Genomic DNA, 25,592 nt, shown 5'->3' on the forward strand with positions numbered 1-25,592 from the left:
AAATGTCAGCTGTCCTTTTTGGTTTGGCGTCCCAAATACGTGTAGATGGCTGTCACTGTGATCTTCCAAAAACAGTTCTTGTCAGGCGATGTTTTATATCAGTCTGGGCAGGATTTCCAGGGAAAATACAGGAACAGGGGTTTCAGGCAGTTTCTTACACTTGTGCCTCAACTTCTCAAGAGATGGAAAACTGGCAAGCTTTTTCAAGGAGCTGGAACAGACTGAGCTTGGTGTTGCTCCCTTGGCAAGTTTTCTCCAACTGTCTTTTCAAACCATTGTCCATATCCCAACTCACTCTACAAACTGAAAGCAAAAGCAATGTCACAAGCCTTCTCAGCCCTAAAAATCTTGACCTGTCACTTTTTTGCAAATATCTTTCCCCAAGTCAAAAACAACCCCTGCTAGGTAATTATTTGTAAACAGGTGCCTTTCAGTAACTGTTTATAAAGCAGACCTCTCAGAGACCCTTGTAAAACAAATCCATGGACTCTTTTTCAGTTTTAAAACACAAATCTTCAAAATTTAACAAAAAAATGGATGCGCTCGTAACAATAGGATTTTCCATCAAAGATGGATAGATCCATCGCCAAATGTTCCCATGGTCTAATTGGGAATTGGGTTGAAATAAAAGGTTTGCTCTGATCCTGTTTGTGAATTGCATATATGTGACAATTGGAAATTATTTCTTCAATATCTTTTGATATTCTTGGCCACCACATGGATGCCTGAGTCCATGCTTTACATTTAGTTGTGCCCATATGACCATGGTTTATTTTCTCCAAGATCTCTACCCAGAGTGACTCTAGAATCACCAATCTCTCATCATATACCAGCAAATCATCCACTATGGTAAACTTTTGTGCTCAAAGAACATTTTCATCCTCCTACCACTAGGACTCTGTAGTGGCCAAACCTGCTTGCAATATTGAAGACATAGATGCATTCTTCATCTTGCATCTGCGCCTGATGAATTTGTTGGAGTTTATTTGAACTTGCCAGCCATTTTGATGCAGTGACCTGTGAGTATGACTTAATTTAATTCATGAAGTTAACATCCTGTTGAGTAGGATGGTCCACTGTCACGTTGGACAATGCATCTGCTGTCATTTGTTGCTTGCCTGTACATGTACCGTTTTGTAGGTGAACCTCACGAGCCTCAACCAGAATCTTTAGATCTGTGGAAGCGTCTTAGCAAGTTCCTTAAGAATTCCTTAAGAATTCCTTTGACAACGAATTTAAGATTGTCAGTCGGGCTCACAGTGTGGTGCATTTGCGTGTACTTGAAGATACATATATTAATACACAGGGCCCTGTTCTTTGCAGATAGAAAGAACATGTACACACATGGCACCTGTTTCAGCTAAACAAAATAAGTGACAGCCATTTGCTGGTTCATTATTCAGGGCAATGCCTTAACCAATCAGAGTCAAGCTGCCTGGTTTAAATTTCAAACAAAACTTGGCAGCTGTCAGTCACCATAAGCTGGTGCATTCTCCATGGCAACGCCTCTACCAAACAGAGTCCACTTGCCAACCAATCAGCACTCTCTTCTCATACAGTATAAATTTGTTACTTTTCCTTACACTGGTATTCTTATGATATGTCCTGATGATTGCAAGATGAAAAGCTTCGACAAAATGTCTCTGTTTTCAGCAATACTCAATTTCCTTTTCATCGCGTAAGAAAACTAGGGGTTTGTGGTCTGTCTCTATGACAACCTTTAAGACGATAATATGATCTGAAAAATTCTCACAAGCTCAGGTGACTGCGAGAGCTTTTTCTATCATGGCGTATCACGCCTCAATGTCAGACAATGCTCGTGATGCACAATAAACAGGTCTTCGACTTCTATCTGGCTGTTCTTGGAAAACGACTGCCCCTATCCCTGTAGTCAAGGCATCAGCCGCAATTGTTATTGGAATTTAAGGATTATAATGAGCTAAGACATCCGTTGAAATCAGCATCTCCTTGATTCTTTTAAATGTTTGTTGTTGATGTGCATCTCAGCATCATGCTTGAGTTTTTCTTAACAGCTGTCGTAAAGGCTCAGTAACTTGTGCTAAATTAGGTAGAAATTTTGCCAACTGATTGACCATGCCAAGAAACAGTTGAAGATTATGGATCAAAGTAGGGAGTGGCAATGCGCTAATGGCTCTTGTCTTTTGCAGGCCTGCCATTATGCCACTACTGCTGACAATGTGCCCTAAAAAATGAATGAATGTTTTTGAAAACTCACACTTCTCATTGAGTGCTAGGCCTTTGTCCTGCAACGATTCAAAACCGCTTTAAACCTTAGGTTATGTTTTCCAATGGACTTTCCATGAACTAAGATGTCATCCATATGGTATTCTTCTTCTTTGGCCTCCTTGTCTTGAGAGGCAATGGGTAAGTGCCTCGAGGTGGTCAGCGGTTTGTGGTCCATATGGTATATTACACCTTAAAGGCCCTGTAGAATATTCAACATAGCTCTTTGGAATATTTCAGATACTGACTTGATATCAAATGGTAGATGGGTCAAACAATATCTTCCAAAGGGAGTAATGAAGAATGCCAGTAACCTTGACATTTTATCCAATGGAACTTGCCAAAAGCTTCATCAGCACGGAACTTTTGGATAACTTCGCCAAGCTTTCGTCCACTGAGAACATCGGATGGATTTCTCATGCTACAGCCTTATTAAGTTAAGTCTGCACAAATGTGAAGATCATCATTAGGGGGTTTAGGAACTGGAACCATTCCCGAACACCACTCTATAGGTTCAGGAACAGGAGAAATGATTCCCATCCTGGTCATAACTTTTTTTTTAGAGATACAGCACTGAAACAGGCCCTTCGGCCCACCGAGTCTGTGCCGACCAACAACCACCCATTTATACTAATCCTACAGTAATCCCATATTCCCTACCACTTACCTACACGAGGGGCAATTTACAATGGCCAATTTACCTATCAACCTGCAAGTCTTTGGCTGTGGGAGGAAACCGGAGCACCCGGAGAAAATCCACGCGGTCACAGGGAGAACTTGCAAACTCCGCACAGGCAGTACCCAGAATCGAACCCGGGTCCCTGGAGCTGTGAGGCTGCGGTGCTAACCACTGCGCCACTGTGCTGCCCTAATCTTCAAATTGATGTTGGACTTTTTTCTTTATTGAGTATGGAATCTTCCTAGGCATGAAAAAACATACTGGTTTAACATCTTTCCGCAATATAATACTATATTCGGTCTTCAGTCTGCCTAAACCAGTAAACAATCTTGGGAATTCCTCTTGGAAGTGGCACCCGGATTCTTGTTGCTTAACTTCTTCTACATTTTTATAAGATGAAGGTCAATACAAGCTCTACTACTTAAGAGAGAGAATTCCTGATTCTTTAAAATATACAATGTTTCTATTATTTGTTTTCCCATGTACTGGAGTATTACCTGTAGCTTCCCCTTTACCTCGAGTTCAATCCCTCCTGGGCCATATAACTGGGTTTCTGTCGATTGCAGAAAATGTGTTGAAACCACGGCTCTTTGTCTGATAAGACCGTTTGAGGCCTGCTACCTGACCCAAACCCGACAGGACCCAACGACAAGTGTCAGTTTCAGGTCGGGTTAGGCCCATCTTCCAGATCTGGCTTTCGGACTTGGGTCGGGTCGGGTCGGGCTGACTCCAGGTTGAGTCGGGTCGGGTCGGGCCGGACACACACGGTAAGTGCTCTGTTGGTAAGTATTGAACTTAAATAACTTACCTGAACTGGGAGGCCAGGACGAAACTATGTCTGCACAGTGAGCGAGTGGCATCGCTATGACATCATCACGCATGCGCTGCAGCTTCCTGCAGGTTCAGTGTCAGGAGGGTAAGTAAACGGATGGTCGGGTCGGGCCGAGTTGTGGCGGGTTCAGGTCGGGTCAGGTTTGAGGCAAAATCGGAGGGACTCGGGCCGGGTCGGGCTCGGGTCCGCTGTACTTCGGTCGGGTTCAGGTCGGGTTCTTTTTTCCCGACCCGAGCAGACCTCTAAAGACCGTTACACTCGCTCCAGTGTCGAGTTTAAAATTAGTAATATGTCTGTTGACATATATATCTGCAGACCAAATTGTCTGATTAAGATCATTGATCTCACCAAGAAAGTTGCTGTTCTGATGAAGTTTGTTTGAGTTTGGTAACAACTCTATTCATGAATGATTTTTCTTTTACACCTGTGAGAGTAGATATTTTTGTTTGGCACATTTTACCAAAATGCCCTATTTTCTTACAGTGGAAGCATTCTGCATTGTTTGTAGGACACTGTTCGCACTTGTGGGTACTTTTGGTGCTGCATCATTAGCAGGGTTTAATGGGATCTTTTTTTCCGGTGTCTATTTCACTGCCCTCTGGTTAAGGAACTGTGTGGTTGCTGGAGGTTTCCTGAAGCGAGGTCTTTCCTCACCTCTCAGGAATGATCTGTTGTTCTTCTGGACCTCTGCTTGTCTCACTAGCTGAATAGCTTTGTCCAAGGTGAGGTCTTCTTTAGACTGCAATAGATCTTTTAGGGGCTCATCAGCAATGCCTACTACAATGAGGTCTCTTATCAATTCTGCTTTAAGGTCTCCATATTCACATCCCTCTGCAAGTCTGTATAGGTCATTGATAAAAGCATCAACTGTTTCACCCAGTTTCTGAATCCTTCTGTTGAACCTTGCTTTTTCTAAAATCTTATTGCTCCATAAGTTGAAATAAGAATCGAAAGATTTTAAAACTTATTTGTATTTGGGAAATGTCTCATTAATACCTTGGATTGCATTTTATAGGAGCCTCGATGTCGGGATCCGTGGCGGGGAGGGCATGAAGATTGCCCCGGATGTGGCCATTCACCGACCTCAACACCGGCAGGGCCCATCTTGATCTTGACGGCGGGGGCAAGGCCTCGTGGCGGCCCCCCCCCACTGCTTGGTGATGGACCCATCATTTAAATAATCAAATTAATCTTACATATTTATGTACATACATACCTTAGTTATGAAGTTCCCGTCACTTCCTTGAGTGCCACTACGAACTTCATTCTGGCGTCTGGCACTGCCATGCCTTCGAATCCCCCCGTCCAGGGAAACAAGGCGCGACACTTATGGGGAGGGAGGAGGAGGTCATTTTCTCAGTGCGGGAGGGGGGAGTGGTGTCAATCTCTTTGGATTAGTTGGAGGGATGGTGGGAAGGGGTTGAGGGTTAGAGTTTATGAACTTTAGGGGAGGCAATGGTCACGAAGTCAAGGTAAGTATTTTGGGTGTTGAATGGGCAAGGAATTAAATATAAGGCTATTGGGGGGTGGGTGGGAGAGGAGATGGAAAGATTTGTTAAACTTTTAAATGCAATTTGCCTTTAAGATTTCAAACTAGCATTTAGGGCTCTAAGCCCTTTAAAAATGGTGCTGGCGCCTACACAGTGGCACAAGAAGCCGTTGCTGGGGACAGCTCACCTGCCCCCTCCATGTCATCGGGGGTCGGGGAGGGCAGGGGGTGGCTGCCCTGGCCATGTTATCGAGCCGCTGCATTTATGATCACGGCGACTCCGTGGGGTGCCATCTTTTACTGCCGCCACAGCACTCGGCAGTGGCCACATAAAATCCAGCCCTTGTCTTACAATCGCATCATCTTTTATATCCCCAATAAAATATAATGAAGTATTAACATGTTCTGCTTCAGACAGGCTGCCAATTTGGAAGCTATTCTGTATCTATGAAACCTTTTTCGCCAGAGTGACCAATTTTAGGTTTGATTTGGTCCTTCCATGTGTCCAAAATTCTCTGGAATTGAGAATTTAAGCTCCATTGCTTCAATTAGTTTTACTTTCATTTTTGCGTTCTTCCTTCCAGTATCGGAAGTTTCCCGCGCTTTTACAGTTCTGTGGTGATTTCCATTGTGGCTGTTTGGTTGTTTCAACCTTCAAAATCTCGCCGCCAGACTACTAAGGATTACTTCCTTCCTTATATTAATGTTTGTTTTATAGTGTTACTACCAAACTCCTTTAACTCGCTTCTCATAGAGAATCAATATTTGTAGCCTTATTGCTTGCTTCTTTTTCCGCTCCGGATGCCAGGTGTGATGGCTGATCTCGGATCAGCCCTCACGACAGACTTTCCTGGTGCTGCCTGCCTCATACTGTTATGGACAAATTTTTTAACTCTCTTTTAGGGTTGGTCACCAGATCCTTAAACTTTGCTTAGTTCTCCAACTCGAAGCCTGCGCTTGCCAGACTGGATTTCTACCACCGATTCCCCGACTCTCTGTGTCTGAAGATTTTCTACAGCCACTGCTTGAGTCCTGCAGTTTTAGCTCTTTATACAGGTTAGCCTCTTTCTTTCAAATTCTTCTTCTGGGTAAAGCCTGGTACGAACCCCCATTGATCTTGATCCCACTGCTGATCAGCATAGCGTATGTTTGTTTGGTACACTGCCACCTTAATTAGCTGATAGAGATACTTCAGTCTGGGGTAATTAGAACATTGGTATTTATTATATTAGAACTACATACACCTTCATACTAGTCTGTGTGTCTCCACCAAGCCATGCTACATCTCGCTTCAAGTCTCTCTCACATGTGATCTCTTACATCATCATGGTAGGAGGCATGCTACAGCCTGTTGGACTGAACATTGAGTTCAATAATTTCAGAGCATGACTGGGGCCGCCTTTTTATTTTTATTTATAGTTATCTTTTCTTTTTCCTTTTTTATTTTTTCCGTGTTTATTTTATTTTAGTTTGTTTCTACTGTGTCTTCCCACTATTTTTTTTATGTTTGTGCTTGGGGCCAGGCTGTTCAGTTTTCTGTCGATTAACACCCTCTCTGTACTTAATGCATTGACTTTTAGCACACCATTAACATACCGTTTGCCATTGCTCCATGACCTTCTGGTCAGTTATTCTCTGACCTTGTCCTATCAACACCTCTTTTGTTATCTCTTGCCTCACCCCTGCTTTACTTGCTTAAAAACCTTTTGCATTTCTAATATTTGCCAGTTCTGATGAAGGGTCACTGACCTGAAACGTTAACTCTGCTTCTCTCTCCACAGATGCTGTCAGACCTGCTGAGTATTTCCAGCATTTCTTGTTCTTATTTATTTTAAAAAGGACTTAATGCCACTAGCTAATCTTCATTTCCTGACTTTCACCATTTCCACTATACCAAGCTATGACCTTACTTTATTTATTTAGAGATACAGCACTGATACAGGCCCTTTGGCCCACTGAGTCTGTGCCAACCAACAACCACCCATTTATACTAATCTTACATTAATCCCATATTCCCTACCACATCCCCACCATCCTCCTACCACCTACCTACACTAGGGACAATTTACAATGGCCAATTTATCTATTAGCCTGCACGTCTTTGGCTGTGGGAGGAAACTGGAGTACCCAGTGGAAACTCACGCAGTCACAGGGAGAACTTGCAAACAGGGAGTACCCAGAACTGAACCCTGGTTGCTGGAGCTGTGAGGCTGCAGTGCTGACCACTGCACCACTGTGCCACGCCCTTACTTTTAATACTAAAGTCTTAAGCTTCTCAACAAGTTTCTAATATTGCACTTGATCAATTTTTGAAAGCTCCTATGTACTACATCTGCAGCATTCCATTTATCTTACACTTGGGTAGTTTCCTTAGAGATTTCAATCACATTAGTCATGCATGACCTAGTCTTTATAAATCAATGTTGCCTGTCCCTGATTAGTTCATACCTTTCAAGTGTTCACTGATAATATCTCAAATAATGGTCTCTAGCAATTTTACTACGATCAATTTTAGGCTTAAATAGCCCATAGATAAACTGGTCTTTCCCTTCCCTAGTGTTAAACAGGTGGGTAACATTCTCCACTCACCAATACTTTAGCACAACTCCTGTTCCAAAGAATTTTAGAAAAGTATGGTTAGTACCTCTGCTATTTCATTAAAAATTTCTCTCAATATCCTACAGTGTGGACCATCTGGTCGTGGTGACTTGTCAACTTCAGGTCGCATTAACTATTTCAATGCCATGTCCTTTTAATATTTATATTGATTAATGCTTTCTCCGACTTCTTCTCTGGGATTCCAGCCATTCTTCTTTCAACTCCTCAGTAAATTAATAGCTGCAATACCAGTTAAGAATCTCTACCACCCTTTTTCTATTCGGAGACTGTCTTCTTTGTATCTCAATGGCCCCACTCTTTCTTTGAGTAATTTTATTATATGGTATCTGAAGCTAAAAGCTGAAACCAAACCTTGAAGAAATTCAAATTCTCTTGTAGTCCAGGTTCAATGTAAGATTCAGTGCTACCATATATTATGCTGGCAACATATGTCAACACAAACCTTAGAAATACACCTGTGTAATGCTCATTCTTGATGAAACATCTGTATGAGGCTGCAAAGTTGCTCTCAATGTCTCACATTTTTTTAAAAACCAGCCCTGGTTATTAAAAATATTTCTATGCCCTAATGGAACTGACTAGGAGAAGGTAGATTTCAATCTAATGGCTGAGAGCTGTTAATGCATGTCTATTGTGTGCTGGGAACTGACTCAGGCTGAGACTACTGTAGCCCTTTTGATTACATTTCCGAATAAGGAAAAGGGAGAGGAAGCAGACTTCCATTCTTTCTATCTGGACAATCCAAAGGCAAGAGGAGAATCTACTGCCCAAAAGTGTACTTTTAAATCAATCTCTGAAGATCAATATTAACATCTATTTTTAAATCATGTGATGCCATTTCTGGCAGCATATTCACTCCTGTTATGCAATCACCCTCTGTTAAATAACTTAATAGATCTTCAGGAAGATATCCAGCAATTACTTTGATATCATGGGTTAGCAAACTAGTATGTAGAAATGGCAGCTGTGATGAATCGTGGGATTTTTAAGCATTATGTTGCATTATATTGAAAACTACCACCTTTTCTTAGTCAGTTCCATTAGGATATAGAAATCTTTTTATCAATGAGGGCTGGTTTTAAAAACATTGTGAGACATTGATAGACTTTGATCTGTAGTCTATCAATCATGTTTCAAAACTGTTTCCAATATAAATCTTTCAGTTTATCTTTTTTAATATTGAACCCTTCCAAGATCAAAGGATGAACATGTTCCGTAATAAGATCTGAAACCATCCTTGTTGTGTCAACAAGTTAAAGATGAATGTTGAAACCAGGTAGGGAAGAGAAACATTGACATTTATTTTCCACAGGCAGTTGCTATCTCATGGGATATTCTAACAATATGACTGGGACTCTTGCAACCATTTGGATCAGCTATAAATTTTTGTTAAAGGGGAATTGTTAACAGTTATAAAAGAAGAAATCAGTGATCTTACTGTTATCTTTTATGTTTTAAAATTATTAGTTATATATCGTCAAGGAGCAGATATTTTGGGGAAGAATTTCCACACAGACAGTTGCACTGCTGTTATACCATAGAAAAACATTTGCGCCCACCAGTAGAAGGTAGATATTTACTTTAGGGACTGGAACCAATGTCCTTGGGGGTGCTTTTGCTAACGCTGTTGGGGAGAGTTTAAACTAATGTGGCAGGGGGATGGGAACCAAATGAGGAGGTCAGTGGACAGTAAGGAGGTAGTAACTAAAGCCTGTAAGGAACTAGATAATGAAGTCAGCGTAACTAAGGGGAAGAGTAGGCAGGGAGCAGATGATGAACGCAAAGGGACTGGTGGTTTGAGGTGCATTTGTTTTAACGCAAGAAGTGTAGTAGGGAAGGCAGATGAACTTAGGGCTTGGATTAGTACCTGGGAGTATGATGTTATTGCTATTACTGAGACTTGGTTGAGGGAAGGGCACAATTGGCAACTAAATATCCCAGGATATCGATGCTTCAGGTGGGATAGAGAGGGAGGTAAAAGGGGTGGAGGAGTTGCATTACTGGTCAAAGAGGATATCACAGCTGTGCTGAAGGAGGGCACTATGGAGGACTCGAGCAGTGAGGCAATATGGGCAGAACTCAGAAATAGGAAGGGTGCGGTAACAATGTTGGGGCTGTACTACAGGCCTCCCAACAACGAGCGTGAGATAGAGGTACAAATATGTAAACAGATTATGGAAAGATGTAGGAGCAACAGGGTGGTGGTGATAGGAGATTTTAATTTTCCCAACATTGACTGGGATTCACTTAGTGTTGGAGGTCTAGATGGAGCAGAATTTGTAAGGAGCATCCAGGGGGGTTTTCTAGAGCAGTATGTAAATAGTCCAACTCGGGAAGGGGCCATACTGGACCTGGTGTTAGGGAATGAGCCGGGCCAGGTGGTTGAAGTTTCAGTAGGGGACTACTTTGGGAATAGTGATCACAATTCCGTAAGTTTTAGAATACTCTTGGACAAAGACGAGAGTGGTCCGAAAGGAAGAGTGCTAAATTGGGGGAAGGCCAACTATACCAAAATTCGGCAGGAGCTGGGGAATGTAGATTGGGAGCAGCTGTTTGAAGATAAATCCACATTTGATATGTGGGAGGCTTTTAAAGAGAGGTTGATTAGCGTGCAGGAGAGACATGTTCCTGTGAAAATGAGGGATAGAAATGGCAAGATTAGGGAACCATGGATGACAGGTGAAATTGTGAAACTAGCTAAGAGGAAAAAGGAAGCATACATAAGGTCTAGGCGGCTGAAGAAAGACGAAGCTTTGGAAGAATATCGGGATTGTAGGCGCAATCTGAAACGAGGAATTAAGAGGGCTAAAAGGGGTCATGAAATATCTTTAGCAAACAGGGTTAAGGAAAATCCCAAAGCCTTTTATTCAGATATAAGGAGCAAGAGGGTAACTAGAGAAAGGATTGGCCCACTCAAGGACAAAGGAGGAAAATTATGCGTGGAGTCAGAGAAAATGGGTGAGATTCTAAACGAGTACTTTGCATCGGTATTCACCGAGGAGAGGGACATGACGGATGTTGAGGTTAGGGATAGATTACTCTAGGTCAAGTCGGCATAAGGAGGGAGGAAGTGTTGGGTATTCTAAAAGGCATTAAGGTGGACAAGTCCCCAGGTCCGGATGGGATCTATCCCAGGTTACTGAGGGAAGCGAGAGAGGAAATAGCTGGGGCCTTAACAGATATATTTGCAGCATCCTTAAACACGGGTGAGGTCGCGGAGGACTGGAGAATTGCTAATGTTGTCCCCTTGTTTAAGAAGGGTAGCAGGGATAATCCAGGGAATTATAGACCGGTGAGCCTGACGTCAGTGGTAGGGAAGCTGCTGGAGAAGATACTGAAGGATAGGATCTATTCCCATTTGGAAGAAAATGGGCTTATCAGTGATAGGCAACATGGTTTTGTGCAGGGAAGGTCATGTCTTACCAACTTAATAGAATTCTTTGAGGAAGTGACAAAGTTGATTGATGAGGGAAGGGCTGCAGATGTCATATACATAGACTTCAGTAAGGCGTTTGATAAGGTTCCCCATGGTAGGTTGATGGAGAAAGTGAAGTCGCATGGGGTCCAGGGTGTACTAGCTAGATGGATAAAGAACTGGCTGGGCAACAGGAGACAGAGAGTAGCAGTGGAAGGGAGTTTCTCAAAATGGAGATGTGTGACCAGTGGTGTTCCACAGGGATCCGTGCTGGGACCACTGTTGTTTGTGATATACATAAATGATTTGGAGGAAAGTATAGGTGGTCTGATTAGCAAGTTTGCAGACGACACTAAGATTGGTGGAGTAGCAGATAGTGAAGGGGACTGTCAGAGAATACAGCAGAATATAGATAGATTGGAGAGTTGGGCAGAGAAATGGCAGATGGAGTTCAATCTGGGCAAATGCGAGGTGATGCATTTTGGAAGATCCAATTCAAGAGTGAACTATACAATAAATGGAAACGTCTTGGGGAAAATTGATGTACAGAGAGATTTGGGTGTTCAGGTCCATTGTTCCCTGAAGGTGGCAACGCAGGTCAATAGAGTGGTCAAGAAGGCATACGGCATGCTTTCCTTCATCGGACGGGGTATTGAGTACAAGAGTTGGCAGGTCATGTTACAGTTGTATAAGACTTTGGTTCGGCCACATTTGGAATACTGCATGCAGTTCTGGTCGCCACATTACCAAAAGGATGTAGATACTTTGGAGAGGGTGCAGAGGAGCTTCACCAGGATGTTGCCTGGTATGGAGGGCACTAGCTATGAAGAGAGGTTGAGTAGATTAGAATTATTTTCATTAGAAAGACGGAGGTTGAGAGGGGACCTGATTGAGGTGTAAAAAGTCATGAGAGGTATGGACAGGGTGGATAGCAAGAAGCTTTTTCCCAGAGTGGGGGATTCAATTACAAGGGGTCACGAGTTCAAAGTGAGAGGGGAAAAGTTTAGGGGGGATATGCGTGGAAAGTTCTTTACACAGAGGGTGGTGGGTGCCTGGAACGCGTTACCAGTGGAGGTGGTAGACGCGGGCACGATGCGTCTTTTAAGATGTATCTAGACAGATACATGAATGGGCAGGAAGCAAAGAGATACAGACCCTTAGAAAATAGGCGACAGGTTTAGATAGAGGATCTGGATCGGCGCAGGCTTGGAGGGCCGAAGGGCCTGTTCCTGTGCTGTAATGTTCTTTGTTCTTTGTTCTTTTACGGATTCCTGGGTCAGCTCATACCTGATAGAGTGGCCATTGGCTCCAATCCTGTTTAAAAAAGGTGTAGTTTGGAGACTGGGGCGCAGCCTTTTTACAGTTCAGTTTACACACTTCAGCAACAGTCTTGGGGAAGGAGCATGTAAGGACAGAGCACTACTTGGATCATTCACTTGACTCTCAGCTAGCTTTACTTCTTGGCTTATCAATTCTTTTCTCCTTCATTTCCCACTATAATTCCTGACACCGGATCAGAAGTCACTTCTGCGCATGCTTACATTTACAGCCGGTCTACAGCAGGACCTTCTGGAGCAAGCAGGCACAGAAAAACATAGTATTTTTCTGGTTCATAGCTCCAAGCCCTTCTCTAAAGGCAGGAGGCACAGACTCCTGGGCATCCTAGCCAGCAAGCCTTCCAGGAATGTCACTTGTGCAGCTGGAGGGAGGTGAGACTGTTACTTACACATAGCTGTCACCTCCAGGACTGACAACCAATGCCACAAGAATATCAACAATCTCACCAGGTCAGGTAACACAACAGACAATCTTTTTCTGCCTTGCCCACCTTGGGTACCAGCACATTCTTCACTCTCTTAAAGTACAATTCTATAACTAACCCTTCGCAATGCTCTCTGGTTAAGCTGGGGTGGGGAGCAGGGGCAGGTTGGTTCAAACTTACCATCTTGCAGTATGGTTACCCAGCTCTGAAACATCAATTATTTCCATGCACAACCCTAAAATCTCTTGCTGCACTTTAGCAGACTGATATTCTCACATACAACTTGGCAGACATTCCGCAACAGCTTGACTCCAGATCCAGCAATGCCTCGATTTTAAAATTCTCATCCTCATTTTCAAATGCCTCAATGCCCTACCCGGTGGTCTGAAATTTATTGGGCCCCGGGTGGTGGAAACAGAGGCAAGGAGCCAGTAAAATAACAGGGAGGCACATTGGGAAGGCTTCTGAACACAATCCTGCCACTAGAGCATTTTCCCAGCAGCAGGCTGGAAAGCAGATCAGCTGCCCAGTCCAAGGAAGCGGGCAACTGCTTTGCATAATCAAAGGCCCAATTAAGGATTATTTTGCAGCCTGTTGAGATGACCCAAAGAGGAGGCCATGGGCAGGGAAGGCATCCCCCTGCGGACCCAACAATCTCCCTGGAAGGGTTTCCTCTCCCAGCCTCAGCCCCCTGATTTTGTTTTTTACTTATCTGGCTGATCTCCCAAGGTCTCTTGCCTGCCTGAGCAGTGACTGTCTTTCTCGGTGGTACTGCTGAGGCTTCAGAGCTGCCTACCCTCTATTGAGCCGGCATCATCATTTCAGAGGCTACCTGTGGTAAAATTGCCGAGGCCGTCCCACTGCCAGTAAGTGCAGACTCGGGACCCAATTTTTACACGACATTGGGGTCCCAGTGCCTGCAGTAAAATTCATGTCAATATCTCTGTAACCTCCTCTAGCCCTACAGCCCTCAAGAACTCTGTGTTCCTCCAACTCAGGTCTCTTGTGCACCCCCTCTACCTTCACCCCACTATTGGTAGCTATGCCTTCCAGGTTCTGGAATCCCTACCCTAAAACTCTGCCTCTCCATCTGTCTCTCCTCCCTAAAACCTACTTTTTTGCCCAAGGTTTTGGTTACAGTCATAATATCTCCTCAGTATCAATTGGTGTCTGACTAAACTCCAATAAAGCACTTTGGAACATGTTACTATGTTAAAAGCATTATATATAAGTAAGTTATTCCCGCTCTGAGGATTTGAATTATACATTGGATCTTGAAAGTGTGGGTATGCATGAGGTACTGTAGGTTTATGCAATGGCTTGACATGGCTGAGAAGTAAATCTGGAACTTATTAGTAGATATGGAACATATTGGCAGATGTATTGCTCATCCATGCTCATCATCGCTTGCACTCTTGAGCTGCCTGCCCAATCTATTTCACACATGGTACTTTTGGGTAATACGGACATACGAATTAGGAGCAAGAGTAGGCCATTCGACCCCTTCGTGCCTGCTCTGTCATTTAATAAGATCATGTGTTATGACCAAGGAGGAAGGAGTGCATTGTCTTTCGCCAGTTCCACTTCTCCACAGGTCACAGCATATATTTAAATGTTTACCCGGTCACCGATACGGATAATTATATACTCTATTTTTACTTCATAATAAAATCCATGAAACAGGTTTCTTTAATAAAGAACAAAATTACCAATTTATTATAAAACTATATCTATTCAGTAAAGATGCAAAGCATTAACACACAGTTTGAAATATAACAGTTTCCTTCTAACTTAGCCCAACACTCACTCTTTCTCACACACACACACAAACACAGACCAGTAAAAGAAAAAATAGAGGTTTTCTCTGCAGAGGTCACTTTACAAAAAAATAACAGAAAAAATACTTTGGCCAAATATTTGTCAATTCTTGAAGGAAAGGTTAAGATGTGGAATGATATCAATTTTCCCTTTTCTGGTGCCCCAAATACGCATAGTTGACTGTCACTGGGATTTTTTTGGAGCAGTTCTCTTCAAGCGACATCAAGGATTATTCTGGCAGTTTTTCCAGGAGAAATGTGGCATCAGGGGTTTCAGTTATCAGGATTTCTCAGAGAGGTGGAGAAAGGATGAGCTGGGTGCTTCTCTCAGAAAGCTGCAAACCCAACTGCCTCAAAACAATATCTAAACCAAAACCAACTCTTGACCACCATCAATCTTGACATGTCACCTCTCTGTAAACAACTCCCATAGTCTGTTTACTTAGCGGAAGACATGTGACTTCCAATAAGTGTTTTTAAACAAAGTCCCAAAATTCTTCCAGTGACCTTTTCAAAAAAGCAAATTCCAGCATCTATGACATCACTTCAGTCCTCCAAAGGAATCCATTTCCACAATTTTAAAACACGAGTCCTCACAAAAATATTAAGACACAAAAGTACTTTCATAACACATGGGTGATCTGATTGTGGCCTCAACTCCTCTTTCCTGCCTACCCTTGATACCCTTTGACTCCCTTGTTAGTCAAGAATTTATCTAGCTCTGCCTTAATATACAATGACGCTGCCTCCACTGCTCTCTAGAGAAGAGAGTTCCAAAGACTCACAACCCTCTGAGAGAAAAATTATCTCCTCATCTCTGTCTTAAATGGGCAACCTTTTATTCTTAAACTGTGTCCTCTAGTTCTAGTCTGTCCCACAAGGGGAAGCATCCTTCAACATCCACCCTGTCAAGTCCCCTCAGGATCTTATATGTGTCAGTGAAATCACCTCTCATTCTTCTAAACTCCAATGCGTACAGACCTGTCCAATCTTTCCACATAAGATAACCCCACCATCCCAGGTTTCAATCAAGTGAATCGTCTCTGCACTGCCTGTAACACATTTATATTCTTTCTCAAATAAGGAGACAAAAATTGTGTACAGTACTCCAGATGTGGAGCTGTATTTTACAGCCCCCCCAATGTTGGGGGTTGTGGCAGGGAGCGTTGGAAAGTGCCTCCAGCAAATGCCCACCACGGGTCTCAATGCCAGGAAGGCCCCGCCCCATATTGCAGGCAGTGGCAAGGCCTCGTGGCGGCACCCCCGCTGCTCAGCAATGGGAGCCAAATCTACTATTTAAATAAATGTAAATTAATGAATAAATATCCTATCCATTCCTACCGTCCGCCCTCCCTTTGATATTGGTGCCAGTGGCCGGCACTTTCACATCTTCGTATCTCCGTCTGGAGATCTGAGGTGGGACACTGGTGGGGAGCAGATAAGTTTCTCTGTGTGGAAGCTGGGGAGCAGCGTCAAACTCATCTGATAGGTTTAGGGGATGGTGGGAAGGGGTAAAGTGCATAGTTTGGGAACTTTGAGGGGGCAAGATCAGGTGCACATGGTAAGTATTTCAGAGAGGGGAGAGGGCAAGAAATGAATTATATGGTTATGGGTGGGAGAATAGGGGCTATAAACATTCATTTAATTTTTCCAAATTAATTTGAAATCACTGTTCCTTTAAATATTACAATTGTAACGATAGGGCGCAAAGCCTTTTAAAAATGGTGTCTGCACCTGTGCAGTAGCGCCCGACACCATTGCCGGGGACGACCGCCCACCCCTTCTACGTCATTGGGGAGTGGGGGAGCGGTCCGCCCCGGCCATTTAAATGAGCCTCCATGTTTAATAGCACGGCGGCTCCACGAAGCGTGGCCCACATGAATGAGCCGCCATTGTTTACGGCCGATGACGGCGGCAGCTATGTAAATTTCAGCCCATGGTCTCACCAATACCCTATACAACTCTACTAAAACATCCTGACTTTTATATTCCATTCCCCTTGCATTTGCCTTCTTAATCACTTGCTGTGTCTGCATACCAGCCTTTCGTAATTTATGTATCAGGACATCCAGATCCCTCTGTACCTTAGAGTTCTGCAATCTCTCTCCATTTAAATAACATGCTGCTTCACTATCCTTCCTGCCAAGGTGGATAACTTCACATTTTCCACATTATACTCTATTTTCCAAATATTTGCCCACTTACTTAACCTATCTATATCCTTTTACAGACTCGTTCTGTCCTCTTCACAACTTACTTTCCTATCTATCTTTGTGCCATCAACAAATTTAGCAACCATACATTCATGCCTTCATTCAAGTCATTGGTACAAATTGTAAATAGTTGAGGCCCCAGCACTGATCCCTGTAGCACTTCACTCATTACAGCTTGTCAACCCCAAAAAGGCCATTTATCACTACTCTCTGTTTTCTGTTAGCCAATCAGTCCTTTATCCATGCTAATATGTCACCCCCTACACCATGAGCTCTTATTTTGCTTGGTAACATTTGATGTGGCACCTTGTCAAATGCCTTCTGGTAATTCAAGTACACCATATCCACAGGTTCCCCTTCATCCACGTTGTTTGTTACTTCCTCAAAGAACTTCGATAAATTAGTCAAACGTGATTTCCCTTTCATAAAACCATGTTTGCTCTCCCTGATTACATTGAGATTTCTAAGTGCCCTGCTATAACCTCCTTAATAATCTTTCTTTCTTTCTTTTCTTTCTTTCTTTCTTTTGGGCCTCCTTATCTCGAGAGACAATGGATACGCGCCTGGAGGTGGTCAGTGGTCAGTGGTTTGTGAAGCAGCGCCTGGAGTGGCTATAAAGGCCAATTCTGGAGTGACAGGCTCTTCCACAGGTGCTGCAGAGAAATTTGTTTGTCGGGGCTGTTGCACAGTTGGCTCTCCCATTGCGCCTCTGTCTTTTTTCCTGCCAACTACTAAGTCTCTTCGACTCGCCACAATTTAGCCCTGTCTTTATAACTGCCCGCCAGCTCTGGCGAATGCTGGCAACTGACTCCCATGACTTGTGATCAATGTCACACGATTTCATGTCGCGTTTGCAGACGTCTTTATAGCGGAGACATGGACGGCCGGTGCGTCTGATACCAGTGGCGAGCTCGCTGTACAATGTGTCTTTGGGGATCCTGCCATCTTCCATATAGATTCCAATAGATTCCAGCATTTTCCCCATGACAGATGTTAAGCAAACTGGCCTGTAGTTTCCTGCTTTCTATCTCCCTCCTTCCTTGAATGGAGAAGTCAGATTCACTATTTTACAATCTAATGTGACCTTCCAGATTCCATAAATGCACTGTCTTCTTATGCGTCTCTTCCTAGTGCTATGTCTGGCAACTAGCTGCTGCCAGTAATTGTACATGACTCTTCTTCAGGGTTTGGCCATTTAGCTATCATCAAACAAAGGGTCAAGTACTGTACTGCTCTGTCACTTGCTCAAAGAATCAATATTCATACTTCCACATAGGTTTTCCTTGCATTTCCATTTTGCCTGGCAGTTCTTTACCCCAGCCTTGTTAAACGATGAAAAATATTTACAATTCATTTCCTAAAGGCTGAAAGAATATTTATCTCCATATGCAGCCAATTTACCTTTTCCCTCATTTCCCATTTCATAGGTATCTTGAACAAGGCCAAAGCTGCACATGTAGCTTGGAACAACTGAACTGGCCATGGATGATTGGGGGGCAATCAGCTCACTGCGCTGTTGGTGCACTTTGTACCAGCAGCAAGGCAGAGAATTGGCCTTATAGTAGTCAGCTTCTCCAGATCGCATGCATAACAAACTTTGAAATCCCACAAAACACAGCTCATATGCCTGATCAATTCAGGAGGGCTACCTTCAGAGCATCTCCAGATTGCTGCACTCATTGGAAATCTCCCATACATTTCTGCTGTGCTGGTAATTCCATTTTAAAGTAGGATAAATGAACTTCATTGCAATTTATCTTCCATCGTTAAGAACAAGAACATTACTGCTTTGAAATTATAGCTATTAAAATTTATGCCTTTTTTGAGAGGGCGCATGTCCACTTGGCATCTAGTCTTCCTCAATTAAATTAATCATCATGTTCCTAAATCCAACACTCAATTTAATCACTTCCAAGATATTAGATAATCACTCTCTAAAATTATTTATAATAAGAATAACATCATTTCAGAAATTGTATTTTGTTGTTGACATGATTTGATAATACACATGAAAATCACAGCCTTCAATCGATCATTTAATTAGGTTCACTTATTGGGAGATGGTATAGTTCCACATTGAAAGTTTATAGTGTTTTGACCGAGGCAAGAGGAGTGCACTGCCTTTTCTAGTTTCACTTCTCCACAGGTCACAATATATATTTAAATGTTTACCCAGTTACCAATAAGGTCAATCATATACTCTACTCTTTATCCCAGATTTAAATATACCAACCAGGTTTCTTTAATAAACAACAAAATTATCAGTTTATTATAAAACAAGACTTCTCCAGTAAAGAAGCAAAGTATTAACACAAAGATTGAAATATGAAAGTTCCTTTTTTAAATACCCCAGACACACACTCGCACATACATTGGTTAAAGGCAAAAAAAAAATTATCTCTGCAGAGGTCTTTTACAAAAAAAAAAGACAAAACAAAAAGAGTACTTTGACCAAATACTTGTTGACTGTTGAAGAAAACGTAGGAGATATGTTGTGTCCCAAAATAGCATACAGTCTGGAATCCAAGAAAGATGTGGACAGGTCACTGGGATCTTTTCTGGAGCAGTTTTTTTCAGGCGGCATCGATAATTAATCTTGCAAGCCTGCCAGGAGCATCTCAGGAGAAATGCATCATCACGGGCTTTAGCTCTTACACATACTGAACTCTCAGGGCTTTTCAGAGAAGTGAAGAAAGAGATGAACTGGGTGTTTCCCTCTTGGCAGGCTGACCTACAACTAACTCAAAACAATATTGAAAAATGAAACCCACTCTTGAGCACCATAAATCTTGACATGTCATTTCTCTTGTAAACATCGTCGCCAAGGGCGGCACAGTGGCGCAGTGGTTAGCACCGCAGCCTCACAGCTCCAGGGACCCGGGTTCGATTCCGGGTACTGCCTGTGTGGAGTTTGCAAGTTCTCCCTGTGTCTGCGTGGGTTTTCTCCGGGTGCTCCGGTTTCCTCCCACAAGCCAAAAGACTTGCAGGTTGATAGGTAAATTGACCATTATAAATTGTCACTAGTATAGGTAGGTGGTAGGGAAATATAGGGACAGGTGGGGATGTTTGGTAGGAATATGGGATTAGTGTAGGATTAGTATAAATGGGTGGTTGATGTTTGGCACAGACCCGGTGGGCTGAAGGGCCTGTTTCAGTGCTGTATCTCTAATAAAAAAAAAAGTCATCAAAGTTTCTGTTGTTTATTGAGGCATGTGACTTCCAGTAAATTAAAGCAAAAGCAAAATACTGTGGATGCTGGAGATCTGAAATTAAAACAATAAATTATGGAAATACTCAGCAGGTCTGGCAGCATCTGTGGCGAGAGAAGCAGAGTTAACGTTTCAGGTCAATGACCCTTCTTCAGAACTAGCCTCTCTCTCCACAGATGCTGCCAGACCTGCTGAGTATTTCCAGCATTTCTTGTTTTTATTTCTGACTTCCAGTAAAGGTTGTTTTCAAACAAGACCTCTCAGAGACCCTTGTAAAAATCATAACCAGGGAATCTTTTCAGTTTTAAACACAAGTCCTCAAAAAATATTTAAAAATGGAAGCACTTTCATAACAATAGAAACGTTCAACACTTTTTTTCTCTATGTGAATTAGTTTCATTCAGTCACTTCCTACATTAATTTCTGTTGGTTTTGTCATGGTGTCCTTCGTATTTTTTCTTTCTATGTTTTATGCAATCAAACACAAAGGTCACTGTATTTATGTGGAGGTGGGGAGGGAATGGGGGACTGGGGTTATGGTGGAGACGAGAACCCGGAATTTAATGACAGGACCTCATGATCATTTTTATTCCGTTTGCCATCCAGCAGCTGGCCACATTGACAGACTGGCCAGCTGCCAGGTGGGAAAGCCAATAGCAGAAGGTCACAGCTGGTGATGGTTGGAGACAGTCCCTGGCAATTGGGAAAGATCGCAGGGAGGAAGGAGGGTGTGAGGGATAGATTGTAGAGCAGAAAGGGGTGCTCGGCTAACCATTCAGGAAGCACAGAAAGATCGTGGGGAAGATCGTGGGGAGTCAGACTGTCAATCAGGCGGTAGAGAGGGAGAGAGGAAGGGAGAGATTGCGGGGCAGAAGGCTTGGCCTCACAGTTTGGGGGCAGTGGGGTCAGCTGCCTTCAGTAGAAGGTTTGCTTGAAGGACTGAGGAGAGCTCTCCTACTCTAGCAGTGATCTCAAACGCACTTACATTCTGCAGCTAGCAGCTCCTGTGTCATTTTGCTGCTGGGTTTCCCAAGCCCTGGGAAACTTGGCCTGTAGTGTTAAATTTAAATCAAGCCCCCAACTGCACTGTGAGAGATATTAGAGAATTATTCTTTAATGGCCAGAATTGTACCCGCTCAAATCTGGCGTCCTCCAAGGCGACCGAACCGAAAAATGGCGTCGCTGACATCGGGTCGTGTCCCCAACAACATTATACCCAATCCCCATCTTACACAGGTCGGACGGCAGGCGTGATGAAGGCACCACTCGCCGTCCAATTTACATCAATTAAGGGCCAACTGAAGTAGTTGAAAATCAAATTGACAGCTATTTTACATCGGCCGCTAAATTTTACATTTGGAAAACGGGTCAAAGTCAGGGTTGGGAACCCAACAGCTTTAAAAGAGCGGCAACCAGTGTGTCTGTGAATGAGTTGGAGGTACTGTATTTTTCATTTCTTTCTGTTTGATTTATGTATTGATTGCAAGGTCGGGTTGATATTGCTGGCTCTGCAGGGTTCACCTGAGTGAATTAAACTCCTGGTAGGGCCACTGTATCAGTGATTTATTCTGTGCAGGGGAGGGAGATTGCAGCAGGCAGCAAATAGCTGTCCTCATTACATCTTTGGGATACTGCAGCCATGGGCATTGTCCACTCTGGAGGTGGCTCCTCTAGTGAGGAAGAGAACGCCACAAGGAGGGACAGGAGTACAAGTTGCCAGGAAATCAGCGACCTGCTGGCCAACTACAGCGTAGTAATGGGGGAGGGGCAGAAGACCACAGAGTGCGCCGGAGCAAACACCTGTGGGAAGGTGAGTCTACCCAGTAGGCAGGGTGTACCACCTGCGGTTGTGCTTTCTGCAGATGTCAGAGCACTAGTGCCGGAGAAGACTGTGCCTATCTAGAGAGACCGTCACATCTCTGTGTGAGATGATGGCAGCAGAGGTCAGCTCCAACTGCGTGATGGCCATCCAATTCTGGTCACACTAAAGGTCACAGTTGCTCTGAACTTCTATGCATCAGGCTTATTCCAAGCTTCCACAGGAGACATGTGCAGAGTCTCACAGTCATCAACGCACCACTGCATAAAGGTGGTAACTGATGCCATATTCAGGCATGCCAACTATTTCATCAAGTTCCAGACTTGATGTCTGGTCATCAGACATGGCCATCAGAGCTCCTGCAGGTCTGTCAGGGGCCTTCCTAAATCGAAAGGGGTTTCATTCAATGAATGTGCAACTTGTCTGTGACCACCATAAGTGTATATTGCAGGTGTGTGCTCATTATCCAGGAAACAGTCACGACGCATTCATTCTCCAGAACTCCCAGGTGCCAGCTCTATTCAGCACCCCCCGACCCCGAGTGCCTGTAAGGATGGATACTTGGTGACAAGGGTTACCCACTGAAGACATGGCTGATGACACCTGTGAGCCACCCAAGGAATGAAGCAGAGGAACATTACAATGTGAGCCATGTGACCGCCAGAGTGATCATTGAGCAGACCATAGATCTTCTGAAGATGAGATTGAAGGTGCCTGGATCGTTCAGGTGGTGCCCTTCAGTATCTGCCAGCAAGGGTGTCTCACATTGCTGTCATCTGCTGCACCTTATATTACCTGGTTCTGCAGAGGGAGGAGGCCCTGGATGATGAGGACTTGGTTCAGTACAAGACATCCTCAGACGAGGAGGGTGAAGGGGTTGAGGAGGAAGAGGAGGAGGGGGTGCAGCCACCTGAACGTCCGGGGAAGCAGTTGGAGGTTTACAGGAGTTGGATGCAAGGGAGGCTCGGGAGGCTCTAATCCTCAGCTGTTTCTCCTGATCAGAGGCTCATGACCCATGAAGTCTGCCAGCGACTGACATGTCAATCTGAATTCAGGAATTCACATCAGTTGGAAGTGCAACAGCACTCACCTGCAGGTGCTAATCTCAGCTGCAACCTTTCCATCTAACACACCATGGCCTAATGTGGCATCTCGCCCAATCTCCACCTCATGCAGAAGAAAAAGATCACTTCATACATCATCAGTGACTTGAGACATATAAATGAGCCAAGTCAGAAATTTAATAATTCTTGTGCACAGTACAGCAAAATTAACATAATTCCCATTCGTACCAGTGACTCCTAAGTGCATTTAATGCGATTTCTTAAAATGTTTGCGAGTGCTCCCGTGTGTTGACGACCCCTCGCCGCTAGCCATGACAGAGGCAGGTGGCTGATCAGGATGCCCCGTGGCTTGGGATGACCTTGGCAGGCGTCCTCTGGCTGCCCAAGTCGGTGAGGGCCCCAGCATGTTGAGGTGACCCTGAGCAGTCTCAGGACTAGCCTCTGTCATCCTGGCATTCTGAGGTGCTAATGTCACTAACAGAGGGGACAAGGAGTCACTGCACGCATCAATAGCGCTCTGAGAGAAGCCCCCAGATGCATGCAGCTGTTCATTTTGTGCCCTCACGAGTCGGAGCACGCATCACCTCTGGTAACTCCGCCAGATCTCCATGCACCTAACAATGCACTTGCAGCATCTCCCACTGAATGGATGACCTCAGAGGCTCATCATCAGCATGGAGCTCAGCACTGGCCTGGCCTCCCTCAGCCTCCAAGTGTCAGAGGCTTCGGCCGATACTGCCTCTGGCAGCTGGTCTGACACTTGTGCAGTGCTAGCACTCGGTTGTGACCACAATTCCAAAGACGCAACCAGCTCAACTCAGGTGACTGTATCTGAGCTGGTGCTTGGTGCGGGGAAAGGATGTGACGCTGTACCCTCTGAGGTTCCCTCCTCCTCCTCAAGAGGTGGACGGATGTGTTCTGGAAATGTTGCCTGGCCGCTGTTGTGTTTCACCTGCAGGGAAAACAGAATGATCAGGTGTGAGCGACATTCCGGACTGAAGGACATGTCATAGAGTGCTGTGTGGCCACATGTCTGTGAGTTTGAACTCATGAGCAACCTTAATTGGTTGAGCTAGCCCCACCCCTGCCTGCACTCTGGGGATCTCACCCTCCAGGCCAGGTGCTCCAGCCTCACCATTGGCAACTAAGCCGCTTCCGTCCTCCCCGGCAAGCAACAATGCCTCCTCCTCCACACTGGTGAGAATGGATAGATTGGCAACACCACAACCGATCCGTGCCCTATCTCTGGCATTCTGGGCCCCCTCCTCCTGTGGAGACACATGACAATCAGTTCTGTTACTTGACTTGAAGGAGCACCCGCTCATCGCTTGTGCTGTATGCTGCCTCTGTGCCCATTTCCATTCAAGTGTACAGTTGGCACAATTCTGGCCCATGACAGGGCTGCAGACAATCACTCCAGATGGATGGCTTCCACCTGGTTACCCACCCATACAAGGACAATGCAACAAAGACTGAGACATGCCCCTTGTCCTGGCAGGGCGGGGAAGCTCATTGACCTGCTTACAGCACTGGAGCCATGTCCTCCTCACAATCCACGGCTGATTACCTCCTCTGCAACCTCCATCTACGCCTTTTAGGTGACCTGAGGAGGCCTCCTCCTTCTGTCTGCTGGGAAGAGGACCTCCCGCCTTGCCTCAGCTGCCTGGAGGAGGACGTACAGGGAGTCATCTGTGAAGCTTGGGGCAATGCGGTTGGCTCTTTCTGGCATTGCCACAAGCGTGTTCTGGTCCTCCAAGGTCTCTGGTAGATTTCTGGAAATTGACTGGACCGCCCCTGTAATTGAAATGACAACTCCTTTCCCCTTCAGGCAGGTACATGCCTAGCGTTCAGCTCTTGCTCCTCCCATTGTCCTCAGTGATGAAAACAGCCCTTTCAGAGCCACTGAATATGCTGGAAGCCCTTTTAAATGGCTTTCAGCACCTTCTTCTGTCTTTAGCCCCGCCCCCGCCTTTCTGCCCACGCGCGCCTTTTTGGATCAGTAATCCGCCACCGAGACGCTAATTGGACAGTTAGCGCTCAATCAGGGTAGAAGTTGAGTGTGAAATGTGAGCGAGGTCAGCACCTGCTTCCGCCTTCTGCACCGCGGACATGTTAAATGTTCTAGTATACCCAGGGTTAGAAAAGGTCACATTTGATCCTTTTAGCACAATGGCTGGAGGTTCTTTATTTGGGAGTATCTGGTGGGCAACTTGATCTGCTGTAACATTGTAGCATACGTTCAATTTTGTAGATTTCTGCTGCTATGGGTAGGGTTGCCAATTCTGCTGGAGGCATTCCAGGAGGGTTGATCACATGGCATTTTGACTATGTGACATCTGACCATGTAATATCTGATCACAGGACTTCTATAAACATTATTGCATTTATCTTGTAAAGTTTGTATCCCCTGCAGTTGAGTACTTTTGTTCC

This window comes from Heterodontus francisci, chromosome 5 (genome assembly GCF_036365525.1).
Source record: "Heterodontus francisci isolate sHetFra1 chromosome 5, sHetFra1.hap1, whole genome shotgun sequence".
In the NCBI taxonomy this organism is placed as follows: domain Eukaryota; kingdom Metazoa; phylum Chordata; class Chondrichthyes; order Heterodontiformes; family Heterodontidae; genus Heterodontus; species Heterodontus francisci.